General features: G+C 37.7%; 1 long non-coding RNA gene across 1 annotated transcript in view; it reads right to left on the reverse strand.

Annotated features, from left to right (window-relative positions):
* Positions 1-13,283: 13,283 nt before the first annotated feature.
* LOC107310580 (uncharacterized) overlaps positions 13,284-16,532 on the reverse strand; it is a 137,172-nt gene continuing 133,923 nt past the window's right edge. Inside the window, exon 3 of the long non-coding RNA XR_014942379.1 lies at positions 13,284-14,174. This is a non-coding gene — a long non-coding RNA (uncharacterized LOC107310580). The remainder of the gene's footprint in view (positions 14,175-16,532) is intronic.

The raw sequence follows: 16,532 nt of genomic DNA on the forward strand, positions 1-16,532 counted from the left end.
ACTTTTCCTTCATCTTGATGCTCTGTTTTCAGATAGGATGCCACTCTGCCCACCATGACTGGGAAGCAATCTCATATCTATGACTGCTCCAGTTGGCAGCAGTGGCAACGTTAAAGTGGTGTCACTCACTTTTCAAGTTTGAGCAACAAAAATATACATATATATTGATTCATATACTGTTGGGAAAAACATCTATGAAAGCACTGGGACAGGCTGCCCAAGGAAAAGATGGAAGTCAACAAGGAAAGCATAGATGTGACTTAGTGGACAATATTAGTGGTAGGTGGATGGTTGGACAAGGTGATCTTAGAGATCTTTTCTAACCTCAATGATTCTATGATTCTAGTGCATTACCCACACTCTTGGGTTATGTTCTCATTTCCTTGGGCAGTGAAGGATACTTCACTCTTCAGCCTGCAAATTCTTGATTATGTTTTCTGTGATGGTACATTGAGATGCCTCAGTTCAAGGCTCAGGACCCAAATAGACAGCCATGAGGAAGCAAAGTTAACAAGTTGCCTAAAATCCAATATTTGAGAGTTCATTCCTCTTCAACAAACAAACAAAAACCTTCAGGTTAGATCTAAGTTGGATTCCTGGACTTCCAACAGAAAAACTGGTCAAGCTGAGATTGTCAAAACTGCTGCTCACTCCCTGTGACCCAAGCAGTGCTAACTTCTAGAATGCAACTGTCCTCATGGGCTTTTCCTGTATACATTACACAGAGAAAGCATTTGGTTCACCCCTGCTGTTTGAAGTTCTTTGAGTAGCCACATTTCAGCCACCTGCTTGAAGATTTCCTAACTTTGACAGTGAAAGGACTCAGAAGAGAGGTTGGCTAAGAAAAAGGGAAGGAGACATTTTCAGATACTGGTTAAGATCCACATGGAATGCATGCTCTCATTTTTTTTACCTACCATCAGTAGAAACACAATGTTGGGTGATGTCTTTTTTACACATTCCAGGCAATAAAATATCTTCACTTGATCAGCCACAAAACTGATTTCCATATTGCTGAGTTTCCTTTTAACTAATTATGTATCTTCCACATATGCTGGGAAATATGGTCACAGCTGATAGAAACTAATGATTTCTGTTAATTGTGCTGAGAGGAGAGGACAGCTTGTTAACGAGTGACTAATTGAGATGTGAGTTAATAATTCCTCAGATGAACTTGCCTGGATTGCCAGCCATTTCTCAATTTTCTGCAGAGAGCAGTCTCAGAATGCATGTGGCAGGTTTTCTTCAGTCCTTAAAGCAAGTGCATTCTAATACCTGAAAAACTGGAAATATAAGCACAAAAGAGGAAAGAACTCTGAATTATAAACTGTTGGCTGAAAATAACCACTCTATGACCTGAATGCTTCAATTTCCATCCACCCCAATCAGGTTTTATTCTTTGGTCCGTGTTTGAAAACCTGAGCAATGATCATTTTAGAAAAAAAGTAAAGTTCATGTAATTCAATTTGTGTGAGGGCAAAGAGGGTAAAGAGGGAAGAGTTAAAGCCATTTGTGATGGCTTAACTAGAAACACCAGTATTATTAACTTACTCAATTTGTCTATTAATTACTAACATGGGAAAAAAAAAAAAAAAAAAAGAGATATTTCTGCTTCTCCAGCACATGAAGGGGCATAGCGATAAATGTTTTCATCACAAGTGGATGTCTAAAATAAGCTAGACAAATAATAATCTTTCCTTCACCAGTAGCTGGGGAGTCCAAGAAGGCAAGCATGTTTACACTGTGTGCTCATTAAATTACATGAGCCAAATCCCTTGCTCCTAGGTCCTCTAAGGTACTTAAGAACCTAATATACTGTCTGGAGCAGGCTCTGAGCAACCTGACTGAACTGTTTATTTCCCTGTTCATGGCTGGAGAGGTGGCCTAGACGACTTTTAAGGGTCTCTTCCAACTCAAATGATTCCATAATTCTATGATTCTATTCTATTCTGATGAAATCGGTCCTGTAGAGGGAAAAAAACAAATCCTGAAATGCAATGTAACTTCTTGATCTAAATGCAATGGAAATAACACTTTCCAAACACTGCTTCCTTCATTTTACTGAATCTCTCACAAGGCACTATGGAGGTTAAGAAAGGGAAGAAGGACTGGGTGATGTTCTGTATTTTGGCTAGATCATGCCAATATTACAGAAAACAGTATGGCCCTCTGCAGTGAAACTCTTTACCCTCACCCGTATGTGCTTCTATTGCATGAACATGCATTCTTACTCTCTTCCTCATGTGAAAAATGTGCATTTACATAATTGAAGAGAAGAGGCAATTTGTCTTAATCATGGCAAGCGCTGTATGGTTCCCAAGAGTTACAATGTATTCTCCCACATACCTTAGATCTAGAAACTGCTTGTATTTCATGCATGTTGGAGTAGCCTGAAGCTGAGTGAAAGAAAGAATTTGGAGAAGTCCTTGACAAGAAGAGTCATATCCTTTCCATGGTTATGGCTGAGGAGTTCTCAGGAAAAACAGTGTCCAAAACAGCATGCAAACACCTCTGGAAGGAATCACTGGAGTCAACAGATATTCACGATGTACAGTGCCTGCTGCTTGAGAAGTCATGCTTCTCTTTTAATTGAGGCATAAAAGCCTAAATGTTTGTGCTTTTAGAGTGAAATAAACATGAAGCCAAATCTTTGCTTAGACAAATCCATCATTTCCCCAAACAGCAGACAGGACCATACCTAAGCAATGAAATGGGAGTTAATCCTACCTACTGCTAGCAGCCGATATTAGCATCATATTAAGCTTTTCACAGATTCAAAAGGTCAGTCCAAGCTTTGAACACCTTACAAGTCAAGCACAATGCATATGATTGTTGGTCTGATATTCCCCAGACATCCCTCAGCCACTGCCATGGAGAGCATCTAGTCAGGCAGTAAAGCACATCATACACCTGACTCATCAGGACCTTGAGCAATCATCAGCCTGGTGTAGCAACAGTGTTCATGAATAAAAGACTTTGTCCATGGTAAGGGAAAATAAAGGAGAGGATTAGCCATCGAAGAAGGCTGTGCTCTTACTATGATAGCACTGTTTTATAAGTTGTGACATCATTTCTGCATTTCAAAAATGTGTTGCTCTGGGTCTTGTAATGCAAAAAAAATGGAAGTAACAAATTTAGGTAACAGGTCAGTTGTCCAAGGAGAAGATGGAGTCCCTCATCAATCACTCCATGTTTCCCTATTTCTTGCAGGTCAAAGCATCACTAGTCATTTTAAAAGTATCCATTAATGTCATTAATGGATTATCAGTGCATCGTGAAAAAAGCTACATTTATTTATGCATGGATTACCAATTAAATTGAGATAGATATTGAAATTAATAAGGACCCAGTAAAACGTAAAGTGCACAATTGATTTTAGATCCTCTGCTATATGCACAGCATGTAATTACTAGTAGTAAATCTGAAATGAAAATATGAGCGCTTATGAAATGCTTCAGTGCAGTTGTTCATTTAGATCCGCATAAATCCAGGGGACACACATTAGAAGTGCCAGAACTGGCATAAAAGAGCTAAGTTATAACTGCAACCTTCATGAAAGGAAATCTTTCTACAGCAGAAAATGAGAAAAAAAATATATATGCACACCTCATCTAAGAAGCTAATTGCCATGTACTGATATTTCTATGTCAGGGGGTAAAAATGAATAAAATAAGTATTTGTTAGCACAAGGCTGAGTACAAAATAAAAGATGCCAGGAAATTTAGAGAATAATATTTATTTAGTTTAGACAAATAAGGTAGATTGGTACACAGCAGTGCATCTAGAACAACCAGAAGCCAGAGTCATCAGGTACTACTTATTGCAAATGATATTTATGTAATGCAGTTTAATATCTGTTTTCCTTGTAAGTGATTGCAAATTTTTGTGATTCATGTGAAGATATGCTTTGTTCTGTTGAGGTTCAGATTTTATGCCATGCTAATCATCATAGTACCTGAATTACTGATACACTACGATTTTGCTTGAATTCCAAAACATTTTTGTAGGCAAATCCATCAGCCTCGTAATCTGTTGCTCTATAAGTGAGCACTGTTTCTCTGAGTGCTCTTCAGCTTCAGTAGAAGAATCACTGTCGACCTGTACTCTTGTAAACTATCAAAAGGGCCCCTCATCACAGTGGCCCACAAAAGTATCTAGTACTGTCATTGTAAATGTTGTAAGGCAGTCATTCATTTCTACTTCCACCTTTCATTCCACAATGATATAGGTTTCCCATAGGTCCTGCAGCTCATGCCTTGAATAGCCAAGAGTCAAAGACCAATGTGGATACACCTAAGTGCCTCAAATAATAATTGAATCTTGTGCTTAGTTCATTCTGTCCTATCTATACAACCGTGCTATCTACTTGTATAGCCTAGTAAGGTATCTCTGTAGTGATGCATCCCTCCAAAGGCTGAGAAAAGTTGTGCTGCAAAAGCTCTCAAGCAGAGTGCCACTGGGTTGTAAATCTCAGGCCAATATTAGGTCCTAACCATTAGCCAAGGTCATAAAGTCCTTCTCTGTCATCTGTAATTAGTGGGATGGGGCAAACAGAGCACATCTAATGATATTTGGCTGCTACTTTACACAGCTGGAGTTGTCTTATAAAAAGACAGTTCCTTTCTTTTCTTTCAGGTTTAGAGCAAACACGTTGCTTTAGAGTGGATTATTCACTTGGGAGCATGAATTGAAATAATATCTCCAATGATCCAGTGTTTGAATGGAAAAAAAAAGGAGGCTTAGATTCTCAATCTAAATTTCATGGGAAGATGATTCAGACCTCAAAAACTGAATAGTATGCTTGGAGTTTTTAATTACTCTGACCACAAACTTTTTTGATCAATGGATATATAAAGCAAACAAGAATCAGTTATTCTTCATAAGATAAAAATATTTCTCAGTCACTCCAAAATCATCTTTGCTGTCTGTTGGTCTCTGTGCAGTATGCCAGAAGAGGATTTAAGCTATACACAAGATTTAATCCCCTTGAGCAAACCGTAGTCACTCAACAATTATATTTGCAAAAGATGTTGGTAACAGGGTCACAAAAGGAAGTAAGAAAAGGTGCCTCTGAATATGCAATATGTGAAAAGAGCTGCTGATTTCAAAAGGTACCTGGGTTAAAGTTTCTCTCAGCTTTGTGTGTTGAAATGATGCAAAGAATAATTGGGTCCCAAACTTAACTAGATGAATATAAAACAATACTATAAACATTATTAATGATGGTGATAAGAGAGTCATTAGGATTCCATGAAGCCATTTTTCCAAGAAGTATATCTCAGGAATTATACAATTTAATTGCTCTTTCTTAGCTGCTACGCAGCTGGTATAAACTGAGGCCACTGTGGATCGCCACTAACATCTGTTTTCAGCTATGTGAAATATAGAAACAATTAATCATTGTTTCCACAGCAGAAAGATATTCATAGGATAAATTACTCATTTATGTCCACTTTTTTCTTGATCTTTTTCCCTATAATCCTATCCTGCCACAATAACCACGCTTGAAGACTTAGATATGTCTAAGTACTTAGATATGCCTCGACTGGTTGGTGATTCAATTTGTGTCAGCCATCCACCCTCACTGCTTTGGGAAAGGATGCACAACTAAGCTCAAAAAGCTTCATACCTAAGTTGAATTTAGTAGAAAGTCATTAACATATTTAAATGTTATTCAGTGGAAGATGGTAGTGAACCCAGGTAAAAAAGCAGAACATCAAAGCCAGTCTCACCTGACATTCACTTAGGACAGGTGGTGAAATGAATATCAATTAGTACCTACAATAAACAGGGATATTTGAGATTTTATTTTCATATTAATTTTAGCCCACATCTTCCCTAAATCTTCTATATAGTAAAATATATATCCAGCCATCAATCAGTGCTTTGAATAGAAGATGATAATTTGACTGAATCTTTATGTCAATAAAAGATGCATGCATTATCATAATGACCTTAAAGGCAACAGAGCCCTCACTCTCCACAATCACATTCTTGCTATCCGAAAATGTGCTCTGATCTATATAAAAATATGCATTTGTGCATATTCATCTATTTTCCATGTCTTTCTTTGTGCATCTCTATCTCAGACTTTTCTCTGTTGTTTTTTGTTGTTGGTTTTTTTGGATTTTTTTTTTTCATAATATTAAGGTCAGATAACTTAGACTTCACATTTTAGTATACAATAATGTATTCCATCCTCTTGATTCTCTGCAAATACATGACACTAAAATTACATTATATTAGGCAGACCTGCACTCTAGGTGTCAGAAACAAAAAATACACAGGAGTTCATCACCAGCATCCCCACTGATTTGCAAATTGGTCCTCATGAGAATCTCAGCAAACATTCCTGCAGCACCCGAGACCTTTATGTACTGGAACTGAAACAGCCTAAAAAGGAAAATGTTAGTTTCTGTACACTTCATTTGCTTTGTTTTAAGTCTGTTTGATCTCAAGCCAGGGGCACGGTAGCAGCTAATGTATTCTCCAACTGGGAAGCAGACGTCTTCTACTATCCCTCTGAAATACTGAAGTTACCAATCTGTCTGGAGTATTAAACATGTTAACTCCTTGTGCCCAGGGTAGTGGACTTTTCCAGACCTCTTCAGTACGTGACTATTAAGCCATGTTGTTTTAAATCCAGAAAAGTACAAAAGATAAAAGGAATGGGATGGCCACAGGCCAAGAATTCAATGTCTCTTAGCAGGACTGGCAGGTATTTTTATGACCTCATAAGGAAGCAAAGCTAATGCTTTCATGCTGCATGCTCTTCTATGCTGGTCTATCTTTCCCTTGCTTTGGCAATATCAATCCAATTCATTACATAGGGAGAAGTCTCAAAGATATGGAGGTCTTTAAAGTTTAATGAAAACAGGGATCTTCAATCTGAAATCATGACCAATGTTTGGAAATCATAGAATCATAGAATCATAGAATCATAGAATCATTAAGGTTGGAAAAAACCTCAAAGATCATCTAGTCCAATCATCCACTTACCACCAATAATACCCACTAAATCATATCTCTATGTCTACATCTACAGTATGCACAGGAAAGAAATATTATAAACCCACAAAAAAATTCAGAGCTTGTAGCTTAATGGTGGACATAAACAAATGCAAACAGGAGCACCTACCTTCTTTTTTTCTGAGTAGATCATTGAAACCAGTGATTCCTTATCTCCACCATTCAGTGAAAGATTTGTTCTAAGGGTATAGCAAGAAATGTGAAGCTAGAACATTACACCAGAATGAAACTACAAGCAGTTGAGTAGCAAGCTCTTTTCCAGAATATCCAATACTGAGCAAAGCTCCTATTTTACAATCTGTTTCCTTATTGACAGATTTCCAATCAGAATTGTAAGAAGGTGGTGGATGAGGGAAGACTGCAGCATGAAGATGAAAACTGACTGCTACCAAAGCATGCCTCTGGGTAGACTTCTTATCAAGTAGCTTTGAGCTTCCTTGGAATAAATTAAGACCAAGTTAATAAGATCAAAGTGTTTTAGAGTATCAAAATATACTTAGCTATTTTAGAGATGCAAAAAACTGAAAATCTACTGCACTGCAGAAACCAACATGTCAACAGGCCCAAAAGCAAACTTACCTCGTATGCAGGTGGGGATATATCCAGACTGGGCTGGCTGTATCCAGACTGGAGTTTCTTCTTCTGCAGACACCTTAGAAAGACTTAGCACCACCTAACAGCAAGCATTTCCAGATGAGGGATTACTAAAATATGCTCCAAAGATGTGAATAGGAGACCTTCCCTTGGTCACAGCATGTGAGGAATCAACTGCCTGTTCCAGGACATGTGGAGCTGAGGACACAGACAAGATGAAGAAACAGCTCCTCTGTCTGCCTGTCAGCTCTTCCTAAAAAGTCTTGGCAATTTCAGAAGTGCTTTTTGCATCAATTCTGAATGCATATATTCTGTTCTGTTGCCACAACCCTGATCTGACTCCCTGTCTGCTTTATATTACCTTCAAGAGTTTTCTTAGGTTTTCTCTCCTCCTCTGTGTGGATCAATATCAGAAAGGTATTTAGTCACATCAGCAAAGCAATCCATTATGTGAAGCACCCTCCTGGCAGGAAAAGTCATTACATTTATTTTTCTAATGCAGCTGTGTAGACATTAATATCTGTAATTAACTATTTAAATGCAGACTGACTGGTTCCTCTGCATTCATACCATATGTAGACTGCCCTGAAAATAAGAGTCTTGAAATCCTGTTGTCATCATCCTGCTTCTTTTACTATTGATTCATGTTTCTGGGCATGGATAGCACTTGCCTTGATGATATATTTACACAAGGTTGATATTTCTATAGGTTAAAAAAAAAAAGTTGTTATAACAATCATCACTGTACGTGGGTAATATGTATGTCAAGACTGTCTTCTGTTGATGTGAATCAAGAATTCAGATTCTAATTTTTAAGCTTATTGTAGAAGGGCTGCTCTGAAAGTAATGCCTCCAATTTCATTATCTTGGCCCACTTTTTAAATTATTATTATTATTATATTGGGAGCTTTGTACAAAGAGGAATATCAGCCTCCATGAGTTGGGTACAATAGTGACAGTATTAGAGTACTGCAAAGCTTGTGCCAGGTGGGTCCCATAAATGCTCACACATGAACAGAAAGAACAGCATATGCAAGTTTGCCAGGATCTATTCAAATAATATGATGCTGAAAGTGATAGTTTCCTAAATCACATCATTACTGGTGATGAGACATGATGTCACTACTACTAGCCAGAGTCAAAATGGCAGCCCATGTGTGGCAACACGTGAATTCCCCATCAAATAAAAAGTTCAAGACACAGCCTGCAGTGGGTAAAGTGATGTGCACTGTCTTTTGAGATAGAAAATGGTGATCCTTCTGGATTTCCTGGAACCTGGACAAACCATCAACTCTGACCACTACATCATGATGCCACTTTAGCTGAAGGCTCATGCTCAGGCCAGAGAAGCAGACAATCCTTATCCTGCAACACAGTGATATCAGATGGAAGACACTGGAGCACACTGCCAGTTTTAGCTGGACCGTCCTACTACAGCCACCTTAACAGTCCAGATTTGGCACCTTTTGATTTCCATATGTTCATACCAGTGAAAGATGGACTGTATGGTTGTTTTCCTAGTAACAATATAGAATCTGTGAAACAGGGGGTGCTCTCCTCTGGTGCAGATTTTTATAAGTGTGGTATGTTAGCTCTTTTTCATCACTGGCATACATACAAGATATACCAGCAATGTACAAGATACATAGCTAGTGGAGGTCACCACATTGAAAAACAGTGTTTTGTATCAGAGAATTTGCTCTATCGGAGAGTGTACTTGTGTATCTGTTGTAGATTCCATGGAAATAAATGGGAAACATTATTTTTGGAGTAATCAACATACTTGAATAGGCAGAATTTTTGAATAGAAAGGTCAGATGAGTTTGGATGGGTGTCATCCCTGTATATGCTTTGGAATTTATAATAATTGTTCATAGCAGGGAAAAGATTGGGAAAATCTGCTTCTGTATCTTAGATTTCCTGATATGCTGGAAGTGAAAATGATAAATATGCGTTGGGTTTTCCTTGTTTGTTGTTTTCCCTACCAAAGGTTTGAAAAGAAAAGAATTAGGAAAGCATTATCGCTTCATAGGGGAAAAAAAATGAATAAAATAATTCATTTCCTTGGGAAAATCCAAAGTCTCACAAGAACAAAAAAGAAATCTCTGAGTCCTATCTATTTTAGTCCTCCACATAAAAGGAACTGTGGAGGTATCAGACAGCTCTGCTGTTTAAGAACATATAGGTCCCTCTTTGTGTCTTCTGCTCACCCACCTGCTGATCCAAAGCCATAGTACTGGGGGTCAACCCAGCAGCTCCTGGTGTAGAGAATATGTTCTTACAGCTGGTGCATCTCCTGAGGCAGACAAATGCTCCATAGCCCCATTTGCATGCTTCTTCCACTCAGGCACCTTCATATCTTGCCCCTTTCCTCCATTTTTGGTCCCTGTTTCATATCTATTATCTCATGCTTTCTGCCAACATCAGAGCACAAAATATTTTGCTTCAAACTCTGCTCTCAAGTGCTCTCTTTCTCTTTGAAATCATCCCTTTAAACTGATATGTTCAGACTGACCTTCATGCCTTTCTCACAGTAAATGATCCATCTGTCTGTTTTCTAGTTAACTGTTCTGTTTTTAAGCTGCTTTCCCACTGAAATGAAACTTAGGTGGTGTTAGTAACCTTATGTATGTCTGTACGTTGTACTGCTAATAACTCCTGAGCTCATTAACCAGAATGACAGAAGAGCCTGAAGCCTCATAGATAATTAAACTTCATGCAAATAGGAGGCTGAATGTGTGAGATGTCTTACAGACGCCAAAGCTATAGGGAAAATAAACGTAAGTATAAATCTTGTCATACACCAGGGAATATACATGGGACAGGGCCTTCTATTGCGCCCCAAGAACAAGAAAAGCTTCAGTCAGAGTTTAAGCCTTGCTTAAAGTCAAAGCCAATCTACAACAAAACAAGCATCCATCGGCAAGGAAATGAAATTTGTTTCAAAAGTCTTCAAGTAAGCCTTGGATGCATTCAGTGTAATATTTTAATAAGGTTTGCATGTTCTTCAGAGCTAAAAGATAGTAACAAAGTTTGGGCCAATAGAAGTTATACTAAGTTTTTTTAGGTCTATTTTAGATTTAATTTAGGTTCAATTCAAAATTTGAGAACTATTTTTGTTTTCTTGCTTAGTCGTCTGCTTTGCTTTTATGAATCCAAATTCACAAAGTGACACTTTTTCTAAAGAGTTTGCCCTACACATTTATTTAACCAAAAACAATGCACTGGACAGTGCTGCCTCGTTCTCAGCCTCCTGTCATATTTGTCTCTTTCCTTGAATTATTTTAATGATCTTCTTGTACTGTCTGCTACAGAAAGTGAATCTCATAAAAAACATATAATAATAGTAACTTAGAATGGTTAGTGTTGGAAGAGACCTTAAAGTTGAGCCGTCTGTTCTGAGATGAGACTCCTCCCGTAGGTCAGGTTCCTTTTGAGGAACCATCTAATCTGGCCTTGAACACCTCCAGGGTTGAGGCATCCACAGTTTCTCTGAGCAGCCTGTGTCAGTGCCTCATCACACTCTGAGTAAAGAATTCTCCATAATGTCTAATTTAATTTCCACTTAAAACCACTAGCCGTTGTCCTATTACTACACCGCCTGAAAAAGAGTACCTCTCCAGCTTTCCTGTAAGTCTCCTTTATTTGCAGGAAGGCCGCTATAAGTCCTATCTGAAGTCTTCTCCAAGCTGAACAACCCCAACTCTCTCAACCTTTCTTCATTGGTCGAGGTCCCTCTTTATGGCATCCCACAACACTTAGCTTGGAGACATTTGCAAACTTGCTGAGTGTGTTCTCAAGACCACTGTCCACTTCAACAACGAAGGTGTTAAATAGTACGAATCCCAATACCAACCTCTGAGAAATGTGACTTGTCACTGGGAGACATTACCCTGGGGAACACTAATCATCCCTCTACAGAGCATTTCCAAATAAAGTCAAGCTATAATTATTCTGTTATCATGTAATGACATTCAGGTCTTAGCTATATTATTCTATATATTCACTATTCTATATTATTCACTCTTAGAAAGTGAAGACATATTTTAAGTCTCTCCTCAGTCATACAGGCAGTCCTTATAACACCATTTAAGCCAGGAATTCCTTTCCATTAAATAGCACAAAGGCAGGAAAGAAGATTACATTAAATTCTCATTGAAGCCTCCATTTGAGATTATCTCTTTCTTAGGATGTTACAAATTACTGGAAAGTCAGTTTTATGGGGAAGCCTCACTGCACATTTTCTGATAATTCTTTTCTTATCTGATCTTATTTTATCTGCATATTGTCTCACTGAAGTCGAAATGATGGGCTGGACAGACCCATGGTGTGAGGATGATACTCCTCATTGTAATTTTTGCACAAGCAAACTTACGAAGGCTTCAGACTTTCTGCATTGTCTCTATCAGACATATTCATGAAACAGTCTCAGCCCATGCCAAGTCTTTTCATCCTATTGCTTATTGCATCTAGGCAACCTCTAAGCAGAGCAATGGAAAAGTGAGATTTACTGTGATATTACAGCAAAAAAACAGGAATTGCTGGAGAAAAAGAAAATAAAAATACCACTTTCCTACCCACACAATAGATTCCATCATCGTTTGTTGGATTGCACTGCTGTTACCTGTAAATGATTCACCAATCTCTTCAACACAGTGCAGATTGCTGATTTGTTTCCATTCACCTTCTGTGATCCAGTTTGTTTCCTTATTTGGCAATCAACTTTTTTTTTTCTTTTCCTGTCAGGATTTGCTTTTTTTCTTCTATGAATTCTTGGATTTACTTATGTCATGATGTCAAAAGGTTCATAAACACAATTCTTGTTAAGTATTTGTGTGCACATATTTGCTCCTTGCTTCCTTATTTTTATGAAAATAATGATGATTATTAATGGTAGTACAATAGCACAGCTCTGGAATCTGACATAGACTAGTTCAAAGGGAATAGCAGGCTGCAAAGAACAAGATAAGCTATGTACACCCTAACTTACAGTGACCTTTCTTTCTTTTAGAGAAACTAGTAGCTTAAGAAAAATCTCTACAGTCATAAATCAATATCACTCATTGCTATTTGGAAAGAGCTGAATGATTTTGGTACATTTAACATGATTTAAGGAATTTTGACACATTGTTCTCCTCTGAATGTAAAAGTTCTCTTCTTTGTGGTTGTTTCCTATCCCTCACATTTCAGAAGGTTGCTTAGAAAACTGACAAAACCAATTGTCTTTGAACTCTTGGGGGGAGAGAAGGCAAACTGTCCATGCTCCTTGTAGATGAAAACATGGAAGATCAGGGAAATAAGAGCTCACTAAATAAATGCCAGATTATAATTACCACTGATGACTACTTCATGAGTCATTCTAGGCACCTCTCAACAAAAAATACTACCTTTTAACAAAGCTGTTGTAAACCACATGTGAAAAAAAATAAAATAATAAAAATAAAAATAAAAATAAAAATAAAAATAAAAATAAAAATAAAAATAAGAATAAAGAACTAAGATTATACCAATTTCTCTAATTTTCAATTAGCTTTGTTTTTACAGACTGACAGTTTTTTAATGGTAAGCAAATAATTTATTAAACATAGACAGTGATGGAAAGAGTGAGAAAAGCGCCTTCATGTTATAAAAATAACTGTGAATTTGTGAGAGAAGGAGATCAGAAACTAGATTTTTATTGATTTAATTGAAACTAAACACTTTCGCATGTTTGATATGAACTGAATCTGCTTTAACCTTCTTCTGCTTGAATTGTAGCTCATGAGTTACTACCACTAAAAATCTTCATGGAATATTAAGTTTTAACAATTGCAGTAGCAGCCATTAAAAGATGTCTCCAAGAATAGAAAGAAAACATCTCCTTTTCTTTTACTGCGGGTTTTCTAATGAGGCAGATTTTAAACTAACTAGTTCAGCTGGTCCAAGAAGATTAGCAGCACAAAGCATGGTGGTGAGTGTTAGGATTAGTAAAAAGTATGAAAGAATTTCCTGATTTGCCTTGAACTATGTGGGCTGCACCAAAAGTAATGCCTATGATTGTGTTATGTTTTATTATGTTTGATCTTGGGGGTCTTTTCCAACCTTAGTGATTCTATGATGCTATGTTGGGCCACAACATCAGAGGTGGACACTGGTGGTATGGCGGTAGAGGTTGACACTACCACCAGCATTCCATTACATTTTGTTGCCATACAACAGGTGGCAGCAGAGAATGAATACTATAAAATACTATAGTATCTGAAATGGAAGCCTGTGTGAAGCAGAGGTGTGGGACTGAATTCCTCCATGTGGAAAAGATTGCACCCACTGACATTCATCCATGCTTGTGAATATTTATGGAGATGAAATAGTGGAAGTGAATTCTTAAAGGTCCAAAGTAAACTTATGAGAGAGATCAGAGGTGGAGGAAGAATCTTGTCCATCTCATGTAATGCAGATGGATAAGAGAGATGACTAAGCTATATCAAGAGGTCCAGGACCTGGGGGTATGCTGAGTTTTGTGTCCAAGTTCAGTTTCCTTCCTTTTATCTTGTACTCTCTTTCATTTGGTCCTAGGAGGAAAAAACAAACAAAACAAAACTTCAAATGGAGTGGAATGGCAAAATAAAAACATTGTACATTATGAAAGCTGTTTATTCTGTAGATATAAATCTTGGAGTGACCATTCATACACAGCAGGATAAAACAAACCTCTCACACCAAGAAAGACCTTGAGACTTGTGTATGAGCAAATTTTTCCTATCAGGGGTGAAAGCTCATGATGTCAGAGTCTGGAAAGATAAGTTTTTGTATGTAATCAAAAGCCACCACCCTCGGTGGCTGCCAGCTATTCAGACAGAAGGCTTTTTAAGGGCAGATAGAGAAATGTATATGAGCCCAGATATCTCTACTCATTAAGATTTGGACAAAAGGGACATATAAATCTGGAATTTAATGACAGCTTGAAAGGAAAGTGATATTAAAACATCATCAGGAAAAAGCAATACCACCACTGTAACAACACACGCTAGATGAAATGGATAATGGATCTGAGAAATCATTAGGCAGTGTGAAAACAGATCCTCTGTATAATAAAGAACTCTTAGAATTATGGACAATGATTGTGACTCTTGTCTATTGCCCTGGTGCCATGACTTGACCTCCTTGCTGTTGTCAAGCTCAAAGAAAGTACAGGACCAAAATCTGAATTTTCACTGAGTTGCACTAATGGACAGAAAACATTTAGATAAATGAAATAAGGTGACATCGATTGCATGCTGAAAAGCAAAGACAATAGAAGCTATCAAAATCCAAGCAGTAATTTGCTTTTGAAAATAAAAATAAATTTGCATAATCTTGAAATATAATGGGTGTAGCTTGAAGAAACCAATTAAATTTGCCTGCAAATTTCCCTGCTCTCCGTGTTATTGTTGTAGTACAAGACTGGGCAAACTGTTTCTTGAGTACGATACATTAGCAGGACTTATCTTCTTGTTCATGACTACAAATTGCATTTAATATGTTTAGATTTTTTTACATTTCTTCATGACTTGAAATTCTTTCTTGTAAGCTAAATTTCTGTCAGACTTCCCAGAAACCAGTAATAATCTTGCATCTTGTAAATCTACTCATTTTGTTGTATGTTTGGTTAAATTTATTATGCAGCAATGTTTATCATGGCATTAACATTTTAGCTTTGCTTTGAAAATATTTCCTATCTAAACTGACATTCAAAAATGTGAGATTCACCTGTGTAGGCCTAGTAGGTACTGATATCTCTGTGTCATCTTAATTACTTTAATTGATTTTATTGATGCCAAAGAGTACACATGAAGTATACACACCTTTACTTGGTAGGCTGTACATAGCACAGAAAAAAAAAAAAAAAAACCAACAAAAAAGGCCTTGGTGCCTGCTCCGAACACAGAAAAAGTAAAAATGTACTCATGATAACAATAAGGTCCCTCATTTCAGGGTCTAGGTGAAAAAAGAAAGCTTTAAGGAGAATATGAGGAAGAACAGTGCAATGGTTGCTTGCTGCATGAGCATGAGCAACTGTTGAAAATTGAGCAAAAACGGTAGAAAATTTGTTGTTTGAGAATTATCAACTTGGCATCTCAGCAGCATAAATAAGGGGACAGGCAGTGGACAAGAACTTTTCTTTGGTTTCTATATTGCTGAAGAATAATCATTTTTTCCCTTATTGCCCCTAAACAAAGAAATGGCAAGACAAGGTGTAAAGGGCTCATGCCTGCCCATGAAGTGCATTAGTGAACTGACTCCAGCTCTATAAAGGCACAGAACAATTGCTAAATTCATAGGCACCCTACAGTTCTCCAGCTGGAAAATATAGGGCCCATAATATCATTTTCCCCCAAGACTGAGAGTTCATTTAGGGGAGTCTAAAACAGCAGACAGATCTAAGGAGGTAACTGTGTGGTCTCAGCCTGTCAGCCTTGCAGCAGTTTACTTAGAGATCTGGTCTCCAACACATATTACATCAATCACGCTTTTGGGAAGTGAATGCTTCCTAGGTGGTGGCCTTACAGTTCTTAGATGGAGCTGCGCTTGGAAGCAAAAATGTCAATGATAGAGGAGTGGAAGGTGAGAAGACTGGAGCTGGCATTTAGAGTGTGTGTGGCTGGAAGGTTATAGTGCAGCTGTAAATGGCTCTGTAACTACAGAGCAGTTCAGTTTTACAAGCAAAGACTCCTATTCTGTTATTACCCAGCATTCAAGATGTGATAGAGTAAATGTTCACTAAAGGTTTGTCAGTCTGGCCTCTCGTAAGATATATAGCTGGAATAGGGTCACAGGTTGCTGTGCTTTGCTTTATTAATTGTTTTTACTGGGCTCCAGGTACTCAGTTCTGCTGAGGTGTTCGGAACAGATGTACCTGTAAAGGAAGCAGGCTAACAATGAGAAAAAAT

Source organism: Coturnix japonica, chromosome 2, assembly GCF_054131305.1.
Source record: "Coturnix japonica strain WE chromosome 2, WE-NBRP24, whole genome shotgun sequence".
In the NCBI taxonomy this organism is placed as follows: Eukaryota; Metazoa; Chordata; class Aves; order Galliformes; family Phasianidae; genus Coturnix; species Coturnix japonica.